The sequence below is a fragment of the Numenius arquata genome, chromosome 5, assembly GCF_964106895.1.
Source record: "Numenius arquata chromosome 5, bNumArq3.hap1.1, whole genome shotgun sequence".
Taxonomy (NCBI): Eukaryota; Metazoa; Chordata; class Aves; order Charadriiformes; family Scolopacidae; genus Numenius; species Numenius arquata.
In genome coordinates this window covers 30,445,025-30,469,826 of record NC_133580.1, presented here as the reverse complement: position 1 = coordinate 30,469,826, position 24,802 = coordinate 30,445,025, and the positions used below count along the sequence as shown (strand labels likewise).

The window sequence follows — 24,802 nt, the reverse complement described above, 5'->3', positions numbered from 1 at the left end:
GGCTTAATAACAGAAGCCAAAGGCTTCTCTGTTCACAGTTCAGACCCAAGTGGCAAGTTGACATGTGAGATTATTTAGTAGTCTAGGTCCTCATCTGATGATGTGTGCCTCAAAAGGCACGAGGAGTAGTTCAGTCCCACACTTGCTCTCGGATTCCAGAGAGAGAGAGGCTGGTGCATAACTGTAATATTACCCATGGTGATGGTCAGGTGATGGAGATGTGGTTGGGATTGCTCAGGTCTTAATATTACTCTTGACTCCTAGTCACCTTCTGGAGGTGAAAGCAGAGCACTTGAGCCAGTCATCCAGCTAGACCACTGGGATATCAAGGGATGCAGGAACTGTGATAAGTCATTCCTGGTTTGTTCGGGGTGGAAGGTGTTAAACAAGAGCATTTCCTTCTTCGGGAAATGGGTACTTTCTACAGAAAGTTATTTTTAGTCACTCTGTGCTCCAAGAGTTGATACATAGAGCCCTGACCTGTCTGCTGATAACACATTACCTCATTTGCAGCTCCACTGTTGACGTGCGCTCCACTATGTCCTTGCTTGAACCTGGCAGGCACCGTGTGGTACAGTTGTCATGGCATTGTTTGAAGGATTAAACTGCAGCAACGAGGTTGCTAACTGTTCAAACCGACACAGGAACGCCAAACAAACTCTCAGCGCCAACGTATCTTAGCAGTAGTGAATGAGGGGACAGGCTTACATCTGTGTTACACTAGAAATATCTGGAACAGTACTGTTCCACAGCAGCGTAGGTAACACAGTTTCATTTTGCTAATGCCATTGTTCAGACCTTGGACCAAAACTCAACTGGTATGGCTCTGCCGACATCAGTGGAGCTACCCTGATCTACAGCAGTGTGATATCTGCCCTTGTCTCCTCCATTTCTTGCAAAATTACCAGATTTTTTTGGCCACAGCGGACAGGGCATCTTCGGCAAGTGTTCAGTCTCCTTAGAAAGCCAGTCATGAACAGCCAACGACTACCCAACAGGCTTCCTTCCTCCTCTCCGCCAGGTTTTCACTGCTGCCAGCACAGCGCCACATCCATCTGGACAGCCAGACGAGTCGCTCCCTTCAGAGGCGGCCCGGTTGCCTTTCCATGAATTGGCGCAGGGACGGCGTGGCGGCGTGCCGATCGGCTGGAAGCCTTCCGCCGGGAGTACGCGCGTCACCTCTGTGGCACGCTCGACATCCCTTGGCCCGAGGCCCATGGCCTGCAATCCTGAGTCAATGCTCAAACTAGGTTTGTCACCCAGCTGACAGTGTAGTGACCTTACTCCGTGACACAGATTCGGTTCCACGGGTCACAGGAAAGATATCGTATAAGCCATTTGATCGTTTTGAATGGGATGTTCATAGCAGCTATTACGAACTAGCTAGATTGGTAAATTCATCCTCACGTGTATTTTTTCCTGTGTAGTCACTAGAGACCTTTCTGTCATCATATCCGTCACTATTACCATTTGGTTATACCATGCTAGATCAAGAAGTAGGTAAGAGCAACGATCTTCATTCACAGAAAGCCAAACCTCACAATTTTGTTAGTGGTATGGCTTTAAAAGGAAAAAAACAGAAAGTCTTATTTCTTTATCATCTCCTTTCTTGGCTATATAAACTTTGTTTCACCTCTCGCTTGCTCTGTTCACTTTCTACGAGCTGAAAAGCATCACTGCTTTATTTCAAAACTTGCTTTTGTAAGCTTTTTCTTCCACTGTATCCAGAACCTCTTTTTTCATCTCTAGCTTTCCCCATTTCATTCTCACTCATCTATTCTTGCTCTCCTTTAAGATTCTTCCTTTTATCTCACTGCTTTTTTTCCCTTAGCCAAAGAACACCAGACATCCGATTTCTCTAATCTAACCAAGGTCTGTGTATGGATCGGGATACACACAGCACTCTCCTTACTTCGTTCTTTGCAGCATGTTCGCTCCCAAAGCACTTACACATTTTCTGCTTGTTACTACCCTGCTTCCCTTCACATCCTTCAACTTCCCTCTTCGGTTCCCACCACCAAACTTTGCAACTACCTGCAACTTTGTTTCCGAAACAGTTCCCTTCCTAAATTGAATATTAGGAAGTCTTCCTCTAACACACTCACAGCTTCCAGTCCCTTTTGATTCTGAGGCTCTCCAGCCTTTCACATGTGTGTCACTTTAATGCGTGTGAAATTGTTCTCTGGGAAAACTTGTTGACTGGCGCAGAATTCCTACCCTGCAGTTGCATGACTTAACATGCATTAAAACAAACCAGAATTTTTCTAAACTGCACCACCTGCCTGCCCTGCCCCTTTCTGAAGCACTGCTATGGGTGCTCTGTCAAACACTTCTGATTTGCTTTCCCCAAAACATCAATTACCAAGTTTCTCTCCACAGAAGACAAGAAAAGCTATCAATCCTAAGTACCGTCCTCCAGTCCCAAATGGCAGTAAGTCTATTGCTTGAAAAAGGCTTGCTTGGTTTTACTTCTTACCTTCTCACCTCTCTCTGTGATCCCAAACAGTGAGTGTCTTCCATGAATCTGTTCCAGTTGCCTCCAGAGGAGCTCCTGACATAATCTCCACTGACCTTGCAGGGTCCAGGAGTCAACTACTGTCCAGGCTTGTTTAAAAATTTCCCTTCTCTGTTGTCTCCTCTCCACTTCCAGTTCTTACAGATAGTGTTCCCTGGTGTCCTCTGACTTGCAGTCAAGGTGGTATGTCTGACAGCTTTCTGCTCTCTGGTTTGAACAGATTTCCTTTACCCATGATTACTAGTGACCATTCTGCTCACTACCACAAGCTACTGCTGTCACACATCCCTCTTGTGACTAGAAAAATATATGTTATAGTTTCCCAGCAAAATGAATAATATGTGATGATACTGTGCATATGCGCTTGTCCATCCCCCACAAAGAGAGTCTGAGTCAACTGCCTGGTTTCAGCCACATGTGATAGATTTAGTGCTCCAACTGTTGTGAAGATCGGAAGCTGGGTAAAGGAGAAAAACTCTGTAAACATCCCAAGCAAGGGAACAACAAATGCATAACTTCACATGTTATTAAATGCCAGAGAACCCTCATGGGAGAGAGCCCTTATACGTGTTCCAGCCACGGGAAAAGCTTCTGCTGAAACTCACAGTTGCCCAAAAAAGCAAACCCATGGGACTCTCAGGCTTCCTGAGGCTTGCTGCTCCCAGAACTATCTGCTTGGAAAGCATGACATGGGTCCCAAATCAGGAATAGTTCCCGCTCCAGTCAGAACCATTTAGCATTTGCATTTCAGCTCAGGAGTAACAAATACTAGTTCACAGCATTGTGTTCTTCAACCTCAAAATGCAGGTAACAATATTGAAATCCCTTGTGTGATTGCATGGCCTGGAAAAATCTTACTTCTTAGCTTAGTATTCAGGTCTAAAAAGCTCTGTACGTAATTCAGGATAACAACAGGTATGTACCAATTCTGGAGGAATCATCAACCTGTTGGGGTTATTGATCTACTGACTCTAACGTCATAGCTCTTTTACTTCTCCATCAATGAGGTCTTGGTATAACCTGCTCACTGCAGAGTAACCTACTCCAATGGGATGGGGGTAGAGCTTTACAAGATCCTAATAAAGGTATTTATTTAGTAGAAACTGGAAGACAAACTGGGAGGTTTTGAGGAAGTCTCAGACTACATAGTAATCATATAGAAAGAACTACCATAAAAGGCAAGAAAAAAATATTTGAGATAATGCTAAAGTGATTTAGAATAACCTGTGCAAGGCTAGAGGGGAGAAGGAAAGCACATGAGTGAAAACACTCGGGAATATTCTGGCTTGCATACAGCGTCACGCTCACTAATACAGTTACTCACATTTCTATATATAGCTTTGTGTATCCCAAAGATTGTCAAGGTGTTCTGTATAGTTTATATAAATAAAACCCCAACATGTAAAGATCACTCCTTTCAGTCCCTGCCTTCTCTTTACTCTGAACAAAAATGTAGGTAACTATTTTAGAGGAAGACAGTTTTTTGTGCCTGTAAATCAAGCTACTTTGTCTTTCTGTGTTGAGGTTTTGGTATTAACATAAGGGGAAAGTGGTTTTACATATGGAAATATGAGCCCTACTTCCTGCAGAGTTTGGCTTTTCCGTGTAACTGAGTTAATTTACCTGCCTAGCAAGGGAGGTCCAGTGTCACAGCTCAAGGTGGAATTGCTACTGCACAACACTTTGACCTCAGCTTCACAAGGCTGATTCTGGCGACTGTCCACATATTGACAAGATCTTCTGGAGGTCAGCAGCAGTTCCACAAACTGCGTACGGGACTGTCGATTGAATGCCAGCGACAGGCATTTCGGAGAGCTGGCTACCAAAACCCCAGCAGTACACAGCAGAGCTCAGGTACCTTGCAGGAGAGTTGCGTTCGCAAGCATCTGATCTGGGCGTATTGTGGTCACCAAACCTGCATACCTGAATTCTGGCAAAACAGGTGTTAAGGACTGTCTCTGCATAGGCACTTAGATGTCTAAAAAGTAATTCCCGCGAAGTTTCTAATTATGTTAACCCCAGGAGGTGTCCATCTGCATGTCTATGTGCTTGAACGTCATTGCACGTTTTGGCTATCTTTTGCTCATTTCTTCAGTCTCGTGCTCAAGTTTTAAGGTTTCCCGAGCAGTTGCTGGGAAGAACAACGTCCACCAGCCACCTGCAGGGTGGTCCCTGTGCCGCACCGTCATCCCTTCCTCACCTCGGCAGGAATAAACAGGGCTTCCCCTCCGTGTCCCGGTGCGTTGCGGGTGCTCGCCCAGCAGCCTGGCCGCGCAGGGAGCCGAGAGCTGCTTCCTCAGCATGTTCCTATCGGGCAGCTGGCTCAGGCCCAGCGAGAAGGCTGCCTCCAAAGCACGTGGATGTGCATGCAGCTTTTTCCAGCACAGCAAAGCTGTTCCTCTCCAAGTCTAGAGATCAAGGTCCTCACAAGGAGCCAACTCCTTTCTCCCTTGGGGTTTTGTCCACTCTGCCTACAGGAAAACTCTTGTGTGCTTGAAAGTTTCACAGCAATTATTCCCAAGCTGAGACAACAATGAACGCACATGCAGTGGAGTTAACAGTGAAAGCAGTTCCTCAGCGTTTCATGTACGCACAGAGCTCGTGTTAGTCACGTACAACAGCTAGATAAAAATCCAGCCTGTTGCTTCACAATCTCCGATCAACGTGGAAATCGTTCCGTTCCCTCCTTTGCAGCAGTCACCTCACCATTGCGTTCTTCTCCTGCATTTGCTGGTTTTCCCCATTACACAACCTGGCTAGCTATTTTTCCTGAATTAAAGTTACTCCAATTCCTTGCATGTTTCCGTGATTACACCATGATTAGCTATGATGTAATTGAGAGCTCTGCCCATTTGGCATCATGTGTGCTTTCTGGAGTAACACAGCACTCGGCACTCCTACTTGGTGCCTTCTGGTTTCCAAGCAAGGCCGTGGGAGGACAGACGCTCAGCTGAGCAGCAGAACCTGAAGGGTTTCCTTACTAAGACCTAACCTGCTTGGCTTCACAGAAAATCTGTTTAATCTCAGATCGAATACCCAAAGTACTTTTGGGACAACAGAAACAGCACTCTTAGGCTTAAGCATATTTCCTCCTTTTTCATAATTAAAAGTTGCCTGGAACAACCCGCCTTTCCCCACACACCCCGTCTTGCACTTCCTCCTGGTTTGTACCTTCCCAGCAATGCAGGCAGCCACTAGGGCGTGGGGGAAGAAAGGACAACCACCCTGGGTATTTGCTGCATACAAAACTGTTCCTGAAGTGCTCTTTCCTTAGCGTGTTCGTTATTGTTGTCCATAAAATAATGAAAGGAAAAACGTGCCTATGTTAACTTGTCGAGGGAAGGAAGCAGGGCAAGAGGCTTGTTTTTAATTAGTCATTTTGTGAACATTTGTGCAAGGACAGAGTATGCTGCCAAACAGCATTTCAATTAGCCTGTCCCTCTGGGCAGACCTTGCTTGGGCTGATCTGTGGCTGACAAAGGTGGCAGAGGGAGAAGACGCAGAAAGGATTTGTTCACTTTTTTTACACACACCCCCCTACCTTTCATGTTGCTAGGAGAGGAGACTGGTACAGCGGGTGGCGTCTAACTGGGACCAGCGACCCAGTTCGATAAACCTGGCTTGGTTTCTATGGGATTGAGTGGGGCTGTGCAGAAGAGCAGGCTGGGACCCCACCAGGCATGGAGCAAGAAGCTGTTTCTAGTGCTTTGTTAGGGAAGAGAGGTGAAACGCGAAGCAGTAAGACAAGGAAGGATCTGAGAAAAACAAGGAGACCGAGCAAAGACATGCACACCCAGGCAGCAGTTTGTGTCACTGACCAGTATTTCTTTGCAAATACCACTGTACTTATCAAGTTCTCCAAACTTGGAGGGGATATTGGTGGGGGAGGGGAGGGGAATTAAGGAGAGGAATATTTTTTGCTTCAGAAAAAGTTCATGAGGAATATTTTTTCCTGGTGAAAACAAGGTGTGTATCGAGGCTTCAGGAAACACGGGATATTTTACCACACAGGATATTTTAAAGGCTTTGGCGTTTTTGTCAGGCAGCAAAACAGTGTTTTGCATCACTGAAACTCCCTGAGGAGTGCAGTAGCATTTCTCAGTATGTTAATTGTCAGATAATGCAGCCGGTAGCTTCTGCTCCAGAGAGGGGGGTGGCAGTGTAGAGATTAAAATGATGATTCAATCAGGAGACTCAGAAATCTGCCTAGTGACAACTTTTTTTTTTTTAAAGACTCAGGCTCTGTGGCATAGTTACAAAGGAGGAGTCTTAATTAAAATTAGCAGGCAGATGAAGCATTTGAATGGGCATCTTTCAATTCTTTTCCCTTTCAGCTCACAGTAAACCCTCTTCTCTTTTTCTGTCTTTTCTCACAAGAGCTTATGTTTGCTTCAGCAGTTTCGCTTGTCCATTTTCTTTCCATCACAAAAAAAAAAATCCCTTAAATTATATTCTTCTCTAGAATGCGATGCAAATAACTTGCATTTCTATGATTCCTTTCAGCCAGGAGCAATTTAAGAGGCAGTTCTGCTTCCTATCAGCCTGCAAGTTAGTCTGTGTATCACTCACTATCCCCCGTTACAGCTTGTGAAACAGGCAAAGAAATTAACTTAAGGTCTGCATCATGATTAGCTCTTGCTGAGCGTCCATAACAGAAGTTACATGTGGTTTATTTGCAAGTTTATCAGATCAGAACAGAAATGTTGTTCAGCTCTGGCTCCAGCTGCTTCTGTTTCTGACACCTGTTGACAGTTAGGGATAAAATTTCCTGCACTAGGAAGGACAAGCAAAAACTCAAACTGTGCAGATCATAAAGCTAAAATAAGCTGTTGAGCATTCATATGTATATAAATATGCAAGATTCTGCTGTTAGTGGCAAAAATCATGTCATACTACACGAATTCAGACATCGGTGTTATAAATGAGGGTAATCAACAATTTCATTTGCACCCTGTTTCACTACCCATTAATCATGCAGGAGAGCAGGCAAAGCTCCATTGCCTGCTTACAACAGAGAAACGAAATGGGTTTGGGTTTTCTTATTAACAGTGTCACTTCCTTAAACCAAATTGTCATGACAGAGCAGATAGCAAAGAAAGCACGTACTCCTGAGTAAGTGACAACATTTAAAGGACTGACTGGTGAGTATCATTTTCTGATTATCATCATCGTCCAGTTAAACAGCACAAAGCCAGGTAACTTGGCTTTTAACTTCATTACATTCCTGGGTTTTAGAACAGCTTTAAGCTCAGCAACTTGCTATGTGTGTACTTTGCCAGGCAGAGCAAGCCAACTTGCTTCATTTCTTGCTAGGGTTTGGAATTAAAATGTAGATTCAAAGCAGATGGGGATGTTTCTGCAGCAACTGAATAGAAATACGCAGAAATTGAGAAAACTCCCTCCTCCCCCCCCAACCAAAGTCAGCTATCATCTCATTCTGACAAAGGCCTATTCTTCTGCAGACCACATAAAATTATCTATCTGGTGAAGATCTGAATTTATGTACTATCGGGGCTTTTTGGGAAGTGCTGGTGAACCCTTCAGCATTGCTCACAGTGCTGTTACTACAGAGGAGCAGGGCGACCTCTGTTCAGGAACTCCTTGAACACTTGTTTTACATACAAAGAGAGGGGAAAACAAAACAACAAGAACCAAAATCAGTGAAACAGAAAATGACTTCCTAGATGGCCGGTACCTCATCGGCATTCAATCTAACCTGTTCTGTATTGGAGCAGCACAACAAAGCTGTCCTGCTGGATTAGAGGTTAGTAAGTACAGACAGCTGGTCTCCCCATGGATCTCTCCCCCACACTGACCTTGCACAGGGAATCCCTCCCTCCTTTATCCTTAGATAAACTCCCATCATCCCTGAAACTGGAATAACTGTGCCATCTCACAGTCACATTGCTTCTGCATCTGTCACGCTTCATTGTGAACCACCTTTGTTTTCAGCAGGGAGCTTCAAGTCATTACCTGCCTAAAACAGGATTTATTCTATGCATTAGTTACTCTAAGGGTTTTCTTAACCCAGGCACATGAAGATTTCCGGTATTTGCATTTTTCTTTTCTTCTCTATTAAATAAACATTTCATCAGATGATGATACCAAAAAAAAAAGCCTCATCCTAACCTTTCTTTCTCTAAAAAAACAGGAGTTTCAAATCTGAATGCTGGCCTCTACCATTCCACCCTTGGTGGATGCATTTTCCTTCTATAAACTTCAGAAACTCCCCCTCTCCCCATTTCTTTTTCTTACAGTCTTTTAGGTGTAATTGATCACAGTTCTGATACTATGTATTTTCTCCTTCCCTAGGCAAACATCTTCCTCCAAGCAGTTTCTTTCTGTTCTTTCCCTCCCACCCTAAATAGTAACTTACCTTTTAGGAAAACACAACTGCCTCCCCGTGTGATACTGTCCTTATCTCCTCCATGCACAGCAAGAACAAGAACTTCTACTAGAGAAAACACCCATAAGCTCAAGGAGAGAAAAGGTCAACTGTGACAAGTATTATGAATTTCTGTAACTCCTTTTTCTCCTAATCTAGAAAGATTCCTATTTTATGTCTGAACTACAGAACGAGTTTACCCTTGCAAAAACAATAATCTTGCTACACTACTTGTATCACCTACTGCAAAGTGAAGATACTGCTCTTCGTTATGACAGAGGTTTGTTTTTCTGGATTGCTAAAATGCCATTTAAAGCTAAGAAATAATCCCTTTCCCTCACTGCTGAAGACAGCCAAGAAAAATCTTAGCTCTGTGTTAAAATTGGGAAGAATAAAAGAAAAAGAAATATAAGAACTTTTTCTGTAGGACAAAAAGCGTAAGCATGAGATTTGCCTAGATTTTCTTCCTTCCTCAGCAGCTCTCAAATGCAACTAATGTTGAAATGAAAACAATAAAAACAACCAACTGTGAGGACTGTGGAACCAGGGAAAGAAAGAGATTTCTGCCCATCTCTTATTGATTCAGTTTCCCGCTGTAAAGCATTTTGCAATTCTGCTTTTAAGACAGACACTGACCATGGACCAAAGTCATACGGGATATGAAAATACATACCTTTCTGGGTATAGGATGTCTTTTAGAAATATCCTTCTTATCTAAGACCTTGCAATGTCATTTTGACTTCCCTGAGCTTTGACTCAAACACTCAGATGCTGAATTGTCATGAGCAAAAACGCAGCAACACAGATGAGTGGAATTTGGAACAGACGTTCAGGATCAACATCGTACAGGGCAGGAAACTCTAATGCAACTGCTTTGTGCATTTTAAAATCACAAAGGATTTTAAGTGAAGAAACACAGTTTCTCCTTTGTCATCTGTAGTGACTTGACTTTAACGAAGCTTTGTGTCATGACTAAAAGATACAAGTGAGAGAATTGTGTAAGTCTTCCCAGCAGATGATCTATTTGACAGCATAACTTTGCCAAATGCACTTTCTAACTATAACACCGAAAGAAAAAGCTGATGATCTTTGCTCTTTGGAGGTGTCAGGTACTTAATATTATCTGTCTTCTTTTCTTCATTCAGATATCATAAATCTATTTTTTTCCCCTTTGAGAAGACAAGAAATACAGAAACTAGACTTCAAAATTAAAGTGGTTGGGGTTGTCAGTTGTTTTTTTTTTAAAAAGGCTCACAGAACAGTTTCCCTTCGAGCAAAAAATACAAAGAATGCAAATAAACATTGTCAAGCAATGAAAGACTCAGTATTACAAAAGAAGAGCACTGTGGGAGTTACTGGGGCATGACCAACATAAAAAATACCACGACCGACTACTTTTCCTGTTATTGAAAGTAGCACCTCTAAGTTACTAGAATCTGATGTTTCTGCATAAAATCTGGTGTCTGTTCTAGTCAATACCAGTTTTCCTGTCCATTGCAATGGGTGCAAAAGTTTATGGCCACCTTTTCCATGTATAGTACATGGAAATGAAAATATAAATAAAACAACAAATCACTTTGCACTTATTTAAGTAGTTGTACCTAAAACTAAACCTAAATATGGCCACAAATGAGTACAAAAGTTAACAACAGATGTTACAGCTGCTTCTCTTTCCACCCATTAAATCTCAAGTCAACAAAGTTAATCTAAAACTTAAAAGTATAGCTATTTCTTTTACAATGTCTATGAATAGTTTAGTTCATCCCTGAACTACTGGTCAGAAAAAATCCACCCTGTATCCTGTACTGTGTGCTCTACACTTTGCTGTGCCAGGCTGTAGACGATGCATGGCCTGTGGCCACTGTTTTACACACCTCTGAGCTGTGATTTCAACAGGCAGATGCACAGCCTCCCACTTCTCCTGTTAGGTCGTAAGTGTTCAAACAAAGAACCGTACATAGATAGAGACACAGTGCCTACCATGTGCCCGAAGGGGAGCCAAAGGTGGGAATAGCATTTTGCAAGCTGCATTCCCCAGGGATGGAAAAGGTGCCCAGGTTTCCCAGCCACATTAGTCTGGGATGCGGCGGCAGTCTGGCCACCCCGAATCCTTCAAGGAGAGTTACTGTTCAGCAGAACACGTGCACTAGTTACTGTCTTCATGTGTGAAATGCAAATCTGCTCTTAAAAGATAATGTTGGCAGTACTTGCCTTAATTAATCTAGGTCTGTATATTATAAATATGTATCTGTACCTTTAACAGAAACAGGTAACAGCGAGTAATTAAAGTGCTTACAAAATGTGTTTCCTAAATTTTGCAAGTTGTTAGGTATTGTTTACTGTAATTTCCTGTGAATCTGTATCTGCAGTGGTGACCCCTATGAGCAAAATAACTGGTGAAGGCTGATGCCCTGTTTCAGCTGGAACGTCAAATGAAGGCCAGGTGGTGTCACATGCAAGCCCCGATATCATTCAGTAACCCACTGCTCTCTGCGGGGAGTAGGAGGGCTCCCCAGAGACGGTTAGCCTCAAAGAAATGGCTTCATAAATCCTACAGTTGTTATCTCAGGTCAAATGAGCACGTCTCCTGGTACCAGGCTAGATCGGAAGAGAGGATTTCAGTGCAAGTCGGCAGGACGAGGGAAACAGACGGAGTTGCTGTGCCCTGGGAGATACAGAAGGTCATGTGGGCAAGTTCCTATAAAGACTGATTTGAATCAAAGTTTTTTCAGTTACTTGGAAACGAATGCCATAGTTGCAAAGCAAGAGCTTAAACTTTCAATTAAGAAGGAAGGCTTTTCTCATCAGCCGTATCTAGAGGAATTAGCTTCATTCTCCTGCTTTTTTGGGCCCTTGAATCACTATTATAATTCTAAGCAATAAACTGAGTACAGATAAAATGCTGCAATCATTTCAGCCAGAATTTCATTACAGTCCTCTGACTCCTTTGCACACACAGGTATTCTGTATATATCCTTTTATTGTTTTTTTAAACAGAAGTTTTTTTATAACCAATAAAACTAGTGATAACTTTTAGGTCCACAAACTATGCAGTAGGTTCCTAGCTGACCTGAGCAAGCGGGAAGCCTTCTGTAATAAACACCCAATGAAGGTCACTGCGTGCCAGTCCCTGGGGACAGGCTAACCCCAACGGGTGCTGCAGGAGCATCCCAACAAGGGGAGACTCCAAGTCCAGGTCTGTTGGCAATCCTCAGTAATTTCATCTCCAAAAACTACTGTCAATGTTTGTACTCATCAAAGTCTTTAGCTTTAGTCTGTAGTTGCTGTGCTGCCTTCCTCCAGCTTCAACTTCCTGCAGCTCCATGGAGCACATTCCCCTGTCCCCATCCACTTCCTCTTGTTAACCTTGTCATGGAAAATCTCTCTCAAAACCTCTCTTTCTCTTCCTTGCTGCTATCTGAAGTACACCAATCTTTCCTCCAACACAAATACAATCCGAGACAACAAACAGAGGGAGAGTTAGTACTGCTGACCACATATTTTAATCTCCTGTAGCAATTTCCTTTATAATCCCAATCGAGCTTTTCAGTATTCAGTAGATGCAGGCTCTCCCCAACGGGTCTCTTGTAAAAGGGACTGCAAATCTTTGAGTTTTGTATTTCCCCCCTCACAATCTAAAGCAACAGCAATGCTTACTCTAGTTATTTGCATGTTTGATCAACTCAGGATTTAAAACCTAACATCAAAGAAGCTCCTCTTACATCATGGAAGTTTTATTCTTTTGTAAGGCTGTGTACATTGTTATAAATGTACAGCCATCAGCCCGCAATACCAGACTGGTTTTAACCTGATCTCAGGAACTTTTCTCAAAGTTACTGGCAGCAGCACCACTAGAGTTAAAGTGTTTTAGTTTTTTCTGTTCTAGCTTTAACATCTTTTTGCCGATTTCTGAGTATCTTGTTTTACAATAGCCTCCTTCAGGCAACAGAGTCCAGAACAAAATTTAATCTTCAGAGAGCATAACAAAAGAAATCAGCCTTAGTTACCAAAAGATCATTAAGTAGTAGCAGCTGTTTTTAAGACACTGAATTTTTTCAATGAAGCCAGAAAAACTAAAGTGTAAACTAAGACTTTGTACTGCCTGATTATATTGCTGTGTATGAGGAAGCGGGAAGGAGGAAGAAGAGCAAACAAATATTTAACGTAGAGTAACCGGCATCCTGATCATACAGGTCATCTGTCATAAGCTTCTGACAGCTCTGAAGACATCCCTGTCTCCACACCTCTGGGAACAAGGGCTGGGGCAGGGAACTCAGGCAGGGGGAGGTCAGGAGCTGCTGGGATCCCCATCAGTTCCAGGACAGGACTGGGGGCCTGCGGGGCAGTGCTGACACACGCCTTGTGTTGCTCACCTGCCCCAGGCCCACGTGCCAGGTGTGAAGAGAGGAGCGTGGTTTTGCTGGGACCAGTCAGTGAAAGGACCTTAACGGTGCCAAAGGGAGAAAGTAGGAAAAAGGATGGGCTAGGAGGCACCAGCACCCTGAATATAGACTCTAAACAGCTTCATGTCATAATTCCTCTGAAGGAGGTGGCATGCTGCAGAGTTGATGCACGACAGTATAGGAACACACATCCAGTTTCTAGTGCTAACCTGATTTGCTTTAGTCCTCCGCATGCTTTTTTAAAGGTTAACTGCAGATACTCCAGGATATTTTTTTCTTTCTGCCCATCTCATTTTTAGTTCTAATTTTAGGTGCAACTAACTTTTCAGAACATTTGCTTAATCATTAATACCTATCATAAACTTTTAAGATCATTTTGGTTTGGGGAGCTGAGGCATGCTTCTGATTTATTACACGTCAATTACACGCAAGCTTTTGTGAGCTAGATGAGGCTGTTAGGAAGAGTTGTTTGCTGGGGAGTGTAATGAGCAAATAAACTTTGCCATTCATCATTGTCCCCCACCTTTCCCACAGTAAACTTATTAGCTCATTTTCTCATAATCAAGCTGGCTGACCCTCAAATTGCTAACAATCGAAAAATAAAGTGTCCTTATATTCATTCGACAGCAGCGTGCATGTTAGCTTGAATGACTGCATTAGACATCTAGTATCCTGATAGCTGTCTCCTCCCTTCTCCCAGCCTCCCTCCCCTGGCCCCAACCTTTTTTTAAAGGAGAAGCAGCTCTTCATTACCCCAAAAGGCTGTATAGAAGTAATACTACCAAGCGCAGACTGCGTTGCAGTTTCTTCTGGGCGAAACTGGTTGAATATGTCAGAGCTTAATACCCATCATCCTTGTTTTGCTCCCAACCCTGTTCTCTCCCTGATGTGTTTTGAGGGAGAGGGATGGAAGAGGGAGTAAAAGTTTGCGTTGGCAAGAAAAGCAGCGACTGTGCTGCGCAATCACACTTCACGTACAAGGATGTACATAAGCTTACGGGAACTGGACCAGCACAATGCAAGGCGTTCATCCCTTCACCTGCATTCCTGAGCTCAGGACCACCGCAGCTGTTAGACTTCTGGCTGAAGGACTAGCCTGGCAAACACTTTGCATAACCTTGCCAGCTAGGAGCGGTTCTGCAGGACTTGCGGGATCAGGTCCTCATTGCTGGAGGTGTGGATTTAAATAACGAAAAGTCACCTGATCCTTTTGAGGAGAGCTCACCTGCCACCCTTTCAAGGAAGAGTGAAGAGAGGCATTTAAAATGCTTCCATTAATCTTCACTGTCCATAGTAAAGATGTTTACTTAAGCTGAAAAAGGTCTCAGCTATGATTTATGAGTTTCATTCAAAGTACTCCTGTATCTTGGATTTGTCTGTAGTTCCCAGCTTTCTAAATCCAGTTGAGTGTGTACTTTACAATGGTGAGCTTTTCATCCACACTGCTTCTTTGTGCACTAAGAGCATGACTCCGTTACGGACAGACAATAATCAATTAGTGAAACGGTATCTCATGACTGAGAATACGAAGAAAGTTTTGCGGGAACTGACAACAGCTCTTTTAACTCATCCATTTCTGTATGTCTCTTAAATATCCCCAAATATCAAAGGTCTTTCATTAGAGCTTCAAACTCTCAAATCCACGCGGGCCACTGGATACCTCTGAAGACTATGAACTGATGTGAGCCGGCAGCAAATGGCGAGGTGCCAGAACGAAGAACAACCAACTGTTTTCAAAGCTTTGAAAATATTTGAAAAGGAAGGACAGAGAGAGAAGTGTTGCAGTTCCCTTCAGGACTGCTCAAATACCGCTCTTCCAAGTGTCAGCTGCAGGAGTCTGAAAGTCTTAGCGAGAGTTAAAACACAGTCTGCCAGTTTCCACACACCCCCCTCTTTTAGCTTGGCGGCAGCGAATTTTCTGTCTCTTCATGTTGCATCTCGCCATAAAGAAGAAAATTTAAACAGGAGAAAGAATGTGCTTTGAATTATTGGAAATTAAAGAAAAGCAGGAACGCCAGCTCATTCTGGGATCCCAACCCTTTCTCAGCATAGCAATCCCAAGTTTTTATCCCGTCTTGTAATTTGGTTAAAGGGAGAAACCTTCATGTTAGAGCTGTGTTTTTAAACAAACATCCTGTTCACAAAATCCAGACTTTTTCCTGGTTTCCAGTTTCCCTGAAACACCAAAGGGAGATTCCACAGAAGGGCAAATGCTTATCTCCCTGTAATAAGCTTTTTTCTCTAGTAGCTAACTAAATGTTTCTTGCCCCAAAATACATAAAATCCACATATACTGTCCATTTATGCTTAAATGTTAAGTTTTAAATGGCTATAGATAAAAACTGCATTCTACGCAAGCAAGGATGTAACAAGATAAGAAGGAACTCTGAAATGGCCTCAGTTATGTGGAAGCACAAACTAGAGCCCATTGCTTGATCCTCAGAACAGGATTAATAGTAGCCTTCTAAAGAAAAAGCTAAAAACTCTCTTGCCAAGTAATAAAAAGCTTAAATTAGAAGTGGGGGGGAAATGACTGTACCCAAGATGTTAACTACAGAAAATTTAGGTTTCAAGCCAGCCTTAAGAAGCTAGGCTGTAACTCCTTGGTAAATACCGGCACGATGTGAAGTGGGTGTCTCTTGACCTACAATTTGTTTGCACCTTGGGCCATTTTATCTAAGATTAGTCAATGATCAAGTTCTTTCCAAGCTCATATGTTGAGTATTGAAAATGAAAATGTAGTGCCACATCTTCATCTCCAAACTGAAGGGGATGGCAACAGTACCAGTGCCGAGTTCTCTTGTGTGCTCAGAACCGTGGCAAGGCAGCACGGGCTCCCACGTTTCGTTTCTCTCCCAAAGTTGTGCTTTTATCAAGGTTAGATCTCGACTGCTCTTAGGTCGTCAGCTGGCTCTGGTCATCAAAAACACCTTGTCTTTCATCTCTTGTACATCTGGAGAGGCAATTGTAACTATTTTCTCAGATGTAGATTTCAGCACGATAATCCATGCCATTGTTGTGTGTAGATTGCAATAACCCACATGAAAACTGCTCCTGAAGACCACACACGAATGCAGAAAGAAGCTGAATGGCAACCATAGCTCCAGGGAGCATCTTCTAATAGACCTCTAAAAATGCATTAGATTCTTATCTTCTGTGGTGCCTCAGCAACAGTGGAAGTCAGAAGAGATGTTTGTGCCAGTAGCTCACAGCCTTAAACATACTGGAGTCAGAAATTTTAAGGAAACAACCTCCTCTATAAAGCTCTGCTAGAAGTAATGAGCCTGTTCCGTTGATTTCAATGCAATTTATACAGTCCTTCTCATGCTGAGGGAATAAAACTGATTTTGGTTACTGGGGGGAAAGCCAAGTTAATTCATACAGTTATTTGAAATATTATATAGGCAGATATTATAGCTGCTTGTATATCAAACATCTGAACTCAGGGGAAGTCTAGCAGAATGTGGCATGTGCATAAGGTCTCCAAAGAGCAGACTGTTGCATTTGCTTTGTGACCTCCGTGCATCTGGTCAGGGAACAAATGGTATGGATATAGATCCACCCAGGGAGGAGATCAGATGTCATGAACTGGGTTGTTTATTCTGTCTAAGAGGTGAGCATTAATAACAGTCTTCAAGTCCATGGGGAGAAAGAAGCCATAGCACAGAAGGAGAAAAAAAAAAACCTGTTCTGTGAGTCTGTGGTAGATGGGAAGAGACGATCTAAAGTTATGTTTTAGATGGCAGAAGCTTTCTAATAAGTAAGGTTAGTAAAGCACTGCATGTAGCTGTGGGTTATTATGCAACCTTCATCATTAGAGACCTTTGAAAACGGGTTGGAGTGGACTGGTACAGTTCTAGCTGGTGCTACCCTGGAGCTGAGCAATAGGGCCCTCAACTCTGCAAGCTCCTGACAAACCTATTTTTCCCATGTGTTTATAAGCAATTGGTTTGGTTTGTAAGTCATACAAGGCAGGAAAAAAAAAAAAAATCACAAGTGGGTGTGAAAACACACGTTTAAATCAAATCATGCAACAATTAAACCAGCACAAGATCTTTCCAAAGCAAGTACCCTTGCTTTGGCTCAAGTCCTCCAACTTCACCATCTGGAAGTAAATCCCCAGAAGGACGTAGGAAACCACGCAGAAGCTGCAGTGGCATGCAGCATCTCGCATACGGACACACGGGTATCTCGTGGCTTGCCGCCCCCGGCAGGGATCCCCAGCACCTGCCTCTCATTTCTCAATGGCCAAGAATAGCAGACGAAAATTGAGTTCACTGCAGCATCCCAGCCTAGGTGTGGCGGAGGCATGAGAAAAACAAAGGAGGAATGTGAATAGGGGTGTAAAGGCTACCATAGCGAGTCCAGCGAAGGGACTGAAAGCTACGCTTTATCATCTGGACACGTGGGAACAACAGTCAGAGTAATCCTCAGAGTCATCAACCCCTATCTGCATTCTCCCCACTCTCCTCTCGGCACAATCCTCACCTCCAACTTTTGGAGAAGAAATTTAAGAAAACTGCATTTCATCCAAAATTCTGTTTTCATCAGAACTGGGAGACCAACCGGATTTCCTATTTGAAGTTCAAAGGATAATGGAAAACAGAGCTGTGTAAACAGGCTTTCTGAGGAGGCTGCAGCCCACAGTGTTGTACTCTCCTGAATCAATTCTTCCACCCACGTGCCAAACAGGACCGGTTTTGTTCCTATTTCCTAATGTTACTGTCCCAACATGATGAAACCCTGAAATCTTTAGCTTGCCAGGGGTTTTTCCTTTGGGTCCTCCCTTTCTTCTTTATAGTATGGGGCGAAGAGAACCAAGAGAATCTCTTCCACCGCTTCTCGTTCTCGAGGAGGATATACTACTTAGTAGCAAATTACTTAACTCCGCTGACAGCTGTGATGAAGTCATCATGGATAACCGACCTTCAACTGGTGTCAGGAAGTCATCAACCTAAGAAATCCATGCTATATCCAGATCTGAAGCCAGATGGAAAAAGATCATAGAAACTGGAAGATAATGATGACACTGACCTCCTGGTAACCTTCCATAAACGGCAGGTTGATAGCATCAAGTGCATCTTGAAGAATGGTTCAGCCACCAACGCTTGCTTATTCTGGCGTGCGCACACAGAAGCACACTGCACTACACAGCTCCATCAGAACAGCGTGAGCAGTTAGCTGTTGCTCTCAGATAGCTGATTTTAATCAGCAGCCAGTATCATCATTACCATTGGACACATGGGGTAGCTGAAGTACCGAGAGGAAAAATCAGCCCTCAAATTACACCAGTTCTCCAGAAATCAAAACCAGGTCTGAGCACTAGCTGTGCACCCAATAGTACTGCCCACCCTACCTTGTCAACCTGTGCTCCACACACCTAACCGAGCATGACAACTGGCTGAGCTGAAGGAAAAGAGAGATTTGGTACTGTTTACCTACACCAAAATGTTTCCCGATGTTGAATCCACAGGCACTGGTGAATTACCCAAATGATGCTCTGTGCGGGTCACAATTTGAAACAATTTTGCTGGTCAAAACTTCACAGGCACTCAAGAGAAGTTTCCCATTATACCCAGGCGTAGAAGCATCTCGGCGCACGCTTATTTGAGCATCCCCAGAGTTTAAGACTGTAACTCCCATCCCCACAGCCTTCCTATTACACTTACCAACTGCGGCGACTCTCAAAAACAGCAAAGGCAAAAAGATGTTTTAGTTCAGCTTCCCTGTATTTGTGAAAGATGTGTCATAGTCAAGGTGGTGCTCGAGAAATTGAGCCATACTGGTCTTAGAGCATGTCGGTGTATAAACAACCAAGGTAATGTCAAACAGGTTAACTTGGGAAGCAATACCACTCTGTGCGATGGCCTGTCAGCATAAACCACCTGAATCCACCACACTCCAAATCCAAACCACAGAAACGAGCTTACAACTGGCAAGAACAAGCATAGGTGCCAACCTCACCTTGAATGTTCTGGTTATTAACAGCAAGAAGGTCTTCATGTCTCTTAAATCCAACCTGATTCTGAAGTTCAACCTTTCAGGAAACATTTCTAATCACTAGATTAGAAATATACTCTGGTGGCATTACAGGTGACTTGAAGAGTTGTGTTCTTCTGTTAGAAGTGCTACATGGAACAATTAGGTGCAAAGTTTTTACAGGACATAAATCACAAAATAATAGGAACTGGAGAGCTGTGTGATGGGACATTATAATTCCTATTTGCTCACATTTTATATTCCTGAATTCATTTCCTTCACATAATTGTTTTTTGCCACCCGTATTGTAGAGGCATTTAATTTTCACTCCACTTGATTTTATGCAATTGTTAAAATAGTGTAATTTTTCATGTCTGGGTAGACATTATGCAGTAGCCAGTCTTGTTGATGGTTATATGATGTAGCAAGGGGAAAGGGACCAGTTTAGCTTTACTCTCTTGCCCTCTGTATTCAGGTCAAAAATCAAACTGATTCAAGTGCTTTTGCAATTAGATCATTGCATCACTGAAATGCAAGAACTGGTGTCAATAAATTGAGGGGGGTTTAGCACTAGTTGATTTAAAAATGCATGAATTATGAGGCTTCTGGCTTGGATAAGATTTAATGAATTATTAATCCTCATATTTCACAGATCCCATGCTCTTCATTCCCTGATGTCTGCTTATATCTATGTTCACTAGTCACCATTTTCCCTGTAAATTAAGGATAAATTAGCTATAAATTAGGTAACAGATTTTAGCCATCCCACATTTTCTTTTCTGTTTGACACAGATGATTCGTAGATCTAAATGCAAGAGAAGACAATTATATTCATGTAACATGACCTCCTGCAGAATACAGTAACAGTCTCATCCAGTAGTTTCTAGATTAACCCCTTAACTGCTGTTTAAAGCTACAATGAGAAAGCAATACTTATATTTTAGAAAGAAATACAGCCTTAACTTTAAACCTTCAAGGGAAAGAGAAGGCACGGCATCCTTGTGTGAGTTTTTTCCAAAGCATTTCTAACGCAGTGAATAAATATACTCTCCAAATGAAGAGACAGCTGAATGCAGTGCAAAAAGACCCCATTGTAAGCCATAGAGCCCAGCTAACAACAGAGTGTCCTTGTCCTTCTGGGGCCTCCTTTACATCTGCCTTGGTGTTTCACTGTGTTTTCCTCAGCCACCACACTTACAGCGGGGCAGCAGTGATGCTGGGAGGGAGCAGAGCAAATCCTTAGGGTGGGTTCCAGGGTTCAGAGCCTCAATTCACCTTGGGCACGAATGCAATCTCTCTTTCAAATCTGCTTTGGACAACAGGGTTAAAATTCTCTTTCATGGGTGCCTTGACTTCAGAAAAGCACTTTAAACCCCTGTTTAAACAGCAGGCCCACACGGGGTTTGGTTTCTGATGGTATTGTATTTATTACAAACTACCAGCGACCTTGGCTTGGGAAGAAGCTGTTCTGCAAACGGCAAACTATCCAGAGCCTGGGCACGCATTGTCCCGGTCTTGCCTCTCCCATTAGTTTCCATGTGGAAGCTTGCTTTGTTTCTCAGTGTATAAACACAGTGCACATTAAGTGCAAAACATATAGGAAATACTTAAACTATGTCACTGTTTTCATGTATGCAACATTTTATCCCACCAATAATGGAAGTGTCTCACCAATAAGGAGCTTTGATGTGTTACATCGCCCATTAGCCATCTGAGTTAACGGCACATCTTTTCTCCTCTAGTGACATTTGCAGCTTGCTTATAGGTGTTAACCAAAGGCACAGCTGAAGCAACTGCTACTTAGATAGGCCAGAGAAAAATTACATCCCATGATAACCACAGAGCTATAAATCATGGTGCTGAGCATCATTATAACTTCAGAACAAGAAGCAGCATAAGCAGTTAAAAAAGAGAAAACTTTGACACAGAGTTAATCAGAAATAATTTCAAATGTATGTGAGTCCAGAAGATTTAAATTTTTACTGCAGAAATTGAGCTTTCCGATAATACCGTGTATGAGTGTCCTTACTTCGGAATAACTCTACTTATGCCTTTTCTCAAGTTTTTGGTCACTTTTGAAATAGGAAAAAACCAAAAATCCCTTCACTTTAGGAGCTTTTTCACTTGGAGGTTCAGGATTTAGACCTCTGCCAGAGGCATGAGCTTCAAAGGAGAAAATCAACAGCACAACAGCACATACATACATAGCAAATTAAGCCAGATGTGAAGCCAACTACTGTACCCAGGCGATAGGAGCAGGAGAATGTAAGCAGAAAGTACAACTTACCAAACTAGAGCTTGGCAAGACATACAGGTAAATTCACCTCCTGTCTAGAAAGTGCTACAGGGGTTTCTTGCCCGGGAGCAGTTTAGACCTCTGTGTCATCTGGCAGTGGCAGAAGGGTGCCAGCAGGCCAGAGGCTGTGGCAGCACTCCAGGGACACCCCAGTGAGCCATTGACTCCAGGTGTCTGACTTCTGCTTTCTTAAGTCTCATCCTGGTAATCACTCAAGCACAAGTCAGCTGAGGTCGGGATCTGAAGAGGTATATTGCTGCCGGGGAGAAAAAACTCCGAGGAAATATATTTCTATCCCAGCTAACCCCAGAAGAGGAAACAACCCATCTGACATCCCACCTTTTGGTCCTGTTAGGGCCACGAGTACTGTAACACAGCATCCTCCCACCTACTTTTTCTACTGGGAATCTTGCTCAGCTTTGCAGAAGATTGTACTCCCCTGCAGTGGGTGTATTCGTCCCTTCATTCATCTGAGCTGCTTTGCATTCACAAACTCCCCAGATACAGGTGCTATATGAAATAGGGTACAATCCTCTAGAACTGGCTAGAACAAGTAAAGAGAGATTTTTCCATGAAAGAAAGTGACATAACTAAGAGTACTTCTGTTGCCGCAGAAATGTTTGTTCCACTCATAACAAAGCCTTCCACAGTCTTTTGGTATTCCCGTACGGATAGAGGTGGCAGGAATATGCCAAACTTGCCCATAAAACAAACAAAAAAATTAATCTCAAACTCTTTCAGTACCTGGTTTCCAATTTGTGTCCCATGTGTGGCAAGAAATAAATGTACGTACATTGCTTGCATCTGAAAAAGTCAAATGCTGGTGGACTGAATTATAACTTGAATGCATATTGGTGGGATGAGATGCTGATCCACTTGCACAGTAATGTGCTATATTTAAGTCACGCATCGTGGCATCTTCAAAGAGGCCAGTCATAATTATGATGGATTAGACTGCAGAGTCAGTCCTAGATGCAGTAATTGTTTCACAGATGCTGCTGATGTGACTTGAATTTCTAATGAATTATAGCTGAAGAAAAATATGCGGAGCTCCTAAACAATCCGGATAAAATACAGTTATGGGAAAGAGAAAAAAGGCTAACTGCTATGCTTAGGGAAAGGTAGATTTACTTTGAGAGGCAGACAGGTCACCCCACAACAATTATAAAGAAGAGCACAGAGACTTTGTAAGGCACAACCAGGTCTGCTTTGTAGTAGCATTAAGAGTATCTTTATGGTGTCCCAGTTAAAACCGGTAATAAAGGTATCACTGCTGTTTGTCTTTTGCCTGCTTTAAATTACAAATAATTGCTGTGATTTGTAGCTGCTTGGGCAAGATTTGTACTCAGGTGTGACTCAAGGACTGCAAATAACTGAGTGCAGACAGAGAGAGAAATAAATATAATGCAAAGTCATCACAGTCCTAGATGCATTTCAAAGAATCCAAATCTGGCACTTTTAATCGATGAATTAAGTTTTTATTTTAAAGAAGCAAATGACTCCCATGTCCTTTGCAATGTCTAACACCAGTGCCTGTCAGTGATCAGAATTTGGGGGAACTGGTTGACGCATACCATGAGGTCTTTGAGAACGCCACATGGACTAATAATCCGTATCACACAGTGAAGATAACCTTGTGTTTTTTGAGGACGGCGTGAACCTAAGACTCTTTTCTGAAGCACAGAAGTGCTCCTTCAAGGCGTTTGCAAGCTAAGTTTAGAGAAGTTGGGCAGCCCCCACTTTTAAACAAAAAGGTGTTTTTACCTATCAGTAATGAGTTGAGAAGGATAGTCTGGGAACTCTTGGAAGGAATTTAGTTGCAACCCACACGATATACCAGAACACAAGCAGCAAGGCAGACTTTGAGGGCCAGAGGAAGTTTCTCATGACTCAATCACACAGAGTAAAACTTTTTTTAAAGAAATAAATATTTTAGAAGAAGCTTGACAGCACAGTGTTAATTACTATGGTGCCTTTTATTTCATTTCATGCTTGCGAAATACAGCAGCCTACACACTCATGTCTGAGTTGTGGTTCAGCTACAATTTCTAGGTATGAAAGGTGTGAAGGCAAAGAATGGGTTCCAAATTAGGCTGACATTTTATTTTTGAGACACTCTGGGAGCATCATTCTGCCGCCTGGCCTAGAATGACACATCAGAGGAATCCTTTTCACGCTGCTTTCTGTTAAGCGTGGAATATCGTCTCCCTGGGAAAGCTGCAAAGGCTTGTGTCTTGCAGTACTTCAAAGCTAGGTTGGGAAATATACTGAAATATATCTAGAAGGGAAAAAGCCTACCTTACCGTGTCAAGAAAATAGGTAAGATGGACAAACATTCCTTTCCATCTCCCTATTCTTAGACTTCCTTTCAAAAACTCTTTTTTTAAGTACTGTTACTTGCAGATACAACTTTTCTACTTCTGTCATACAAAACATAGATTGAGTACAGAAAGAAAAGAAAGAAAAGAAAAAAACTTCAGGAGGTCAAAAGTAAATCTAAAATCAAGTTTGGGATAAGGAGGAAGTAGATACAAGTCATCATATAGGTGGGTGCCAGTCAAAATGGATGTTTGAATTGTCCTGATACTGAAATCAGAGCTGCAAGCAGAGAGGCGATTCTGCTGGATGTAATGAATCCCTTCAATGAATATTATTCTTAAAAGTATTTTTGAATCATATTACTCAACTGAGTAAGGCAAAACTGCACTGAAAACTGTATAAATTAGATGTTCTTTAGCATTTAAAAAAAAAAAAGAAAGAAAAAAAAGAGATTAGTGTAGGATAAATATATAAGCAGAGTAAGCGTGATGGGAGAGATTTTTCAGTATAGTAGTTCTTCCTAGGCGGTGGCAATAACAGCCACGTGTAGTGTTTCTCCTGACTTTGCAGTCCAACTGGGGATGACTCGGTACTGGAGAACCCTTCAGATTGCCCTTTATGCAAACTAAAAATAAAAGCTTCAGGACAGAGACATGCATGAATCTAAATTTTCTCTGTGCAATCTCACATCTGTAAGACCCTCTGTCGGTCTGTCTTCTGTTGTTTGTGACTGGTTGAGAACCATAAAGCCAACAAAGAATAAATTACAAGCAGAGTCAAACAAGGGCTTCATCTATGTTAACTGGGATTGTGAATCCTGGGAAGATCCATGTGAACAGGATGAGCTTGTCATTATGTGGAATTTGTTCACTGCATATTGTCAGCACTTTTATCCAACGAAAAAC

At 42.6% G+C, this 24,802-nt stretch overlaps 1 protein-coding gene across 1 annotated transcript in view; it reads left to right on the top strand.

Annotated features, from left to right (window-relative positions):
- TET2 (tet methylcytosine dioxygenase 2) overlaps nucleotides 1-24,802 on the top strand; it is a 71,997-nt gene that overhangs the window by 24,471 nt on the left and 22,724 nt on the right. The gene's annotated exons all lie outside the window — the stretch shown is intronic.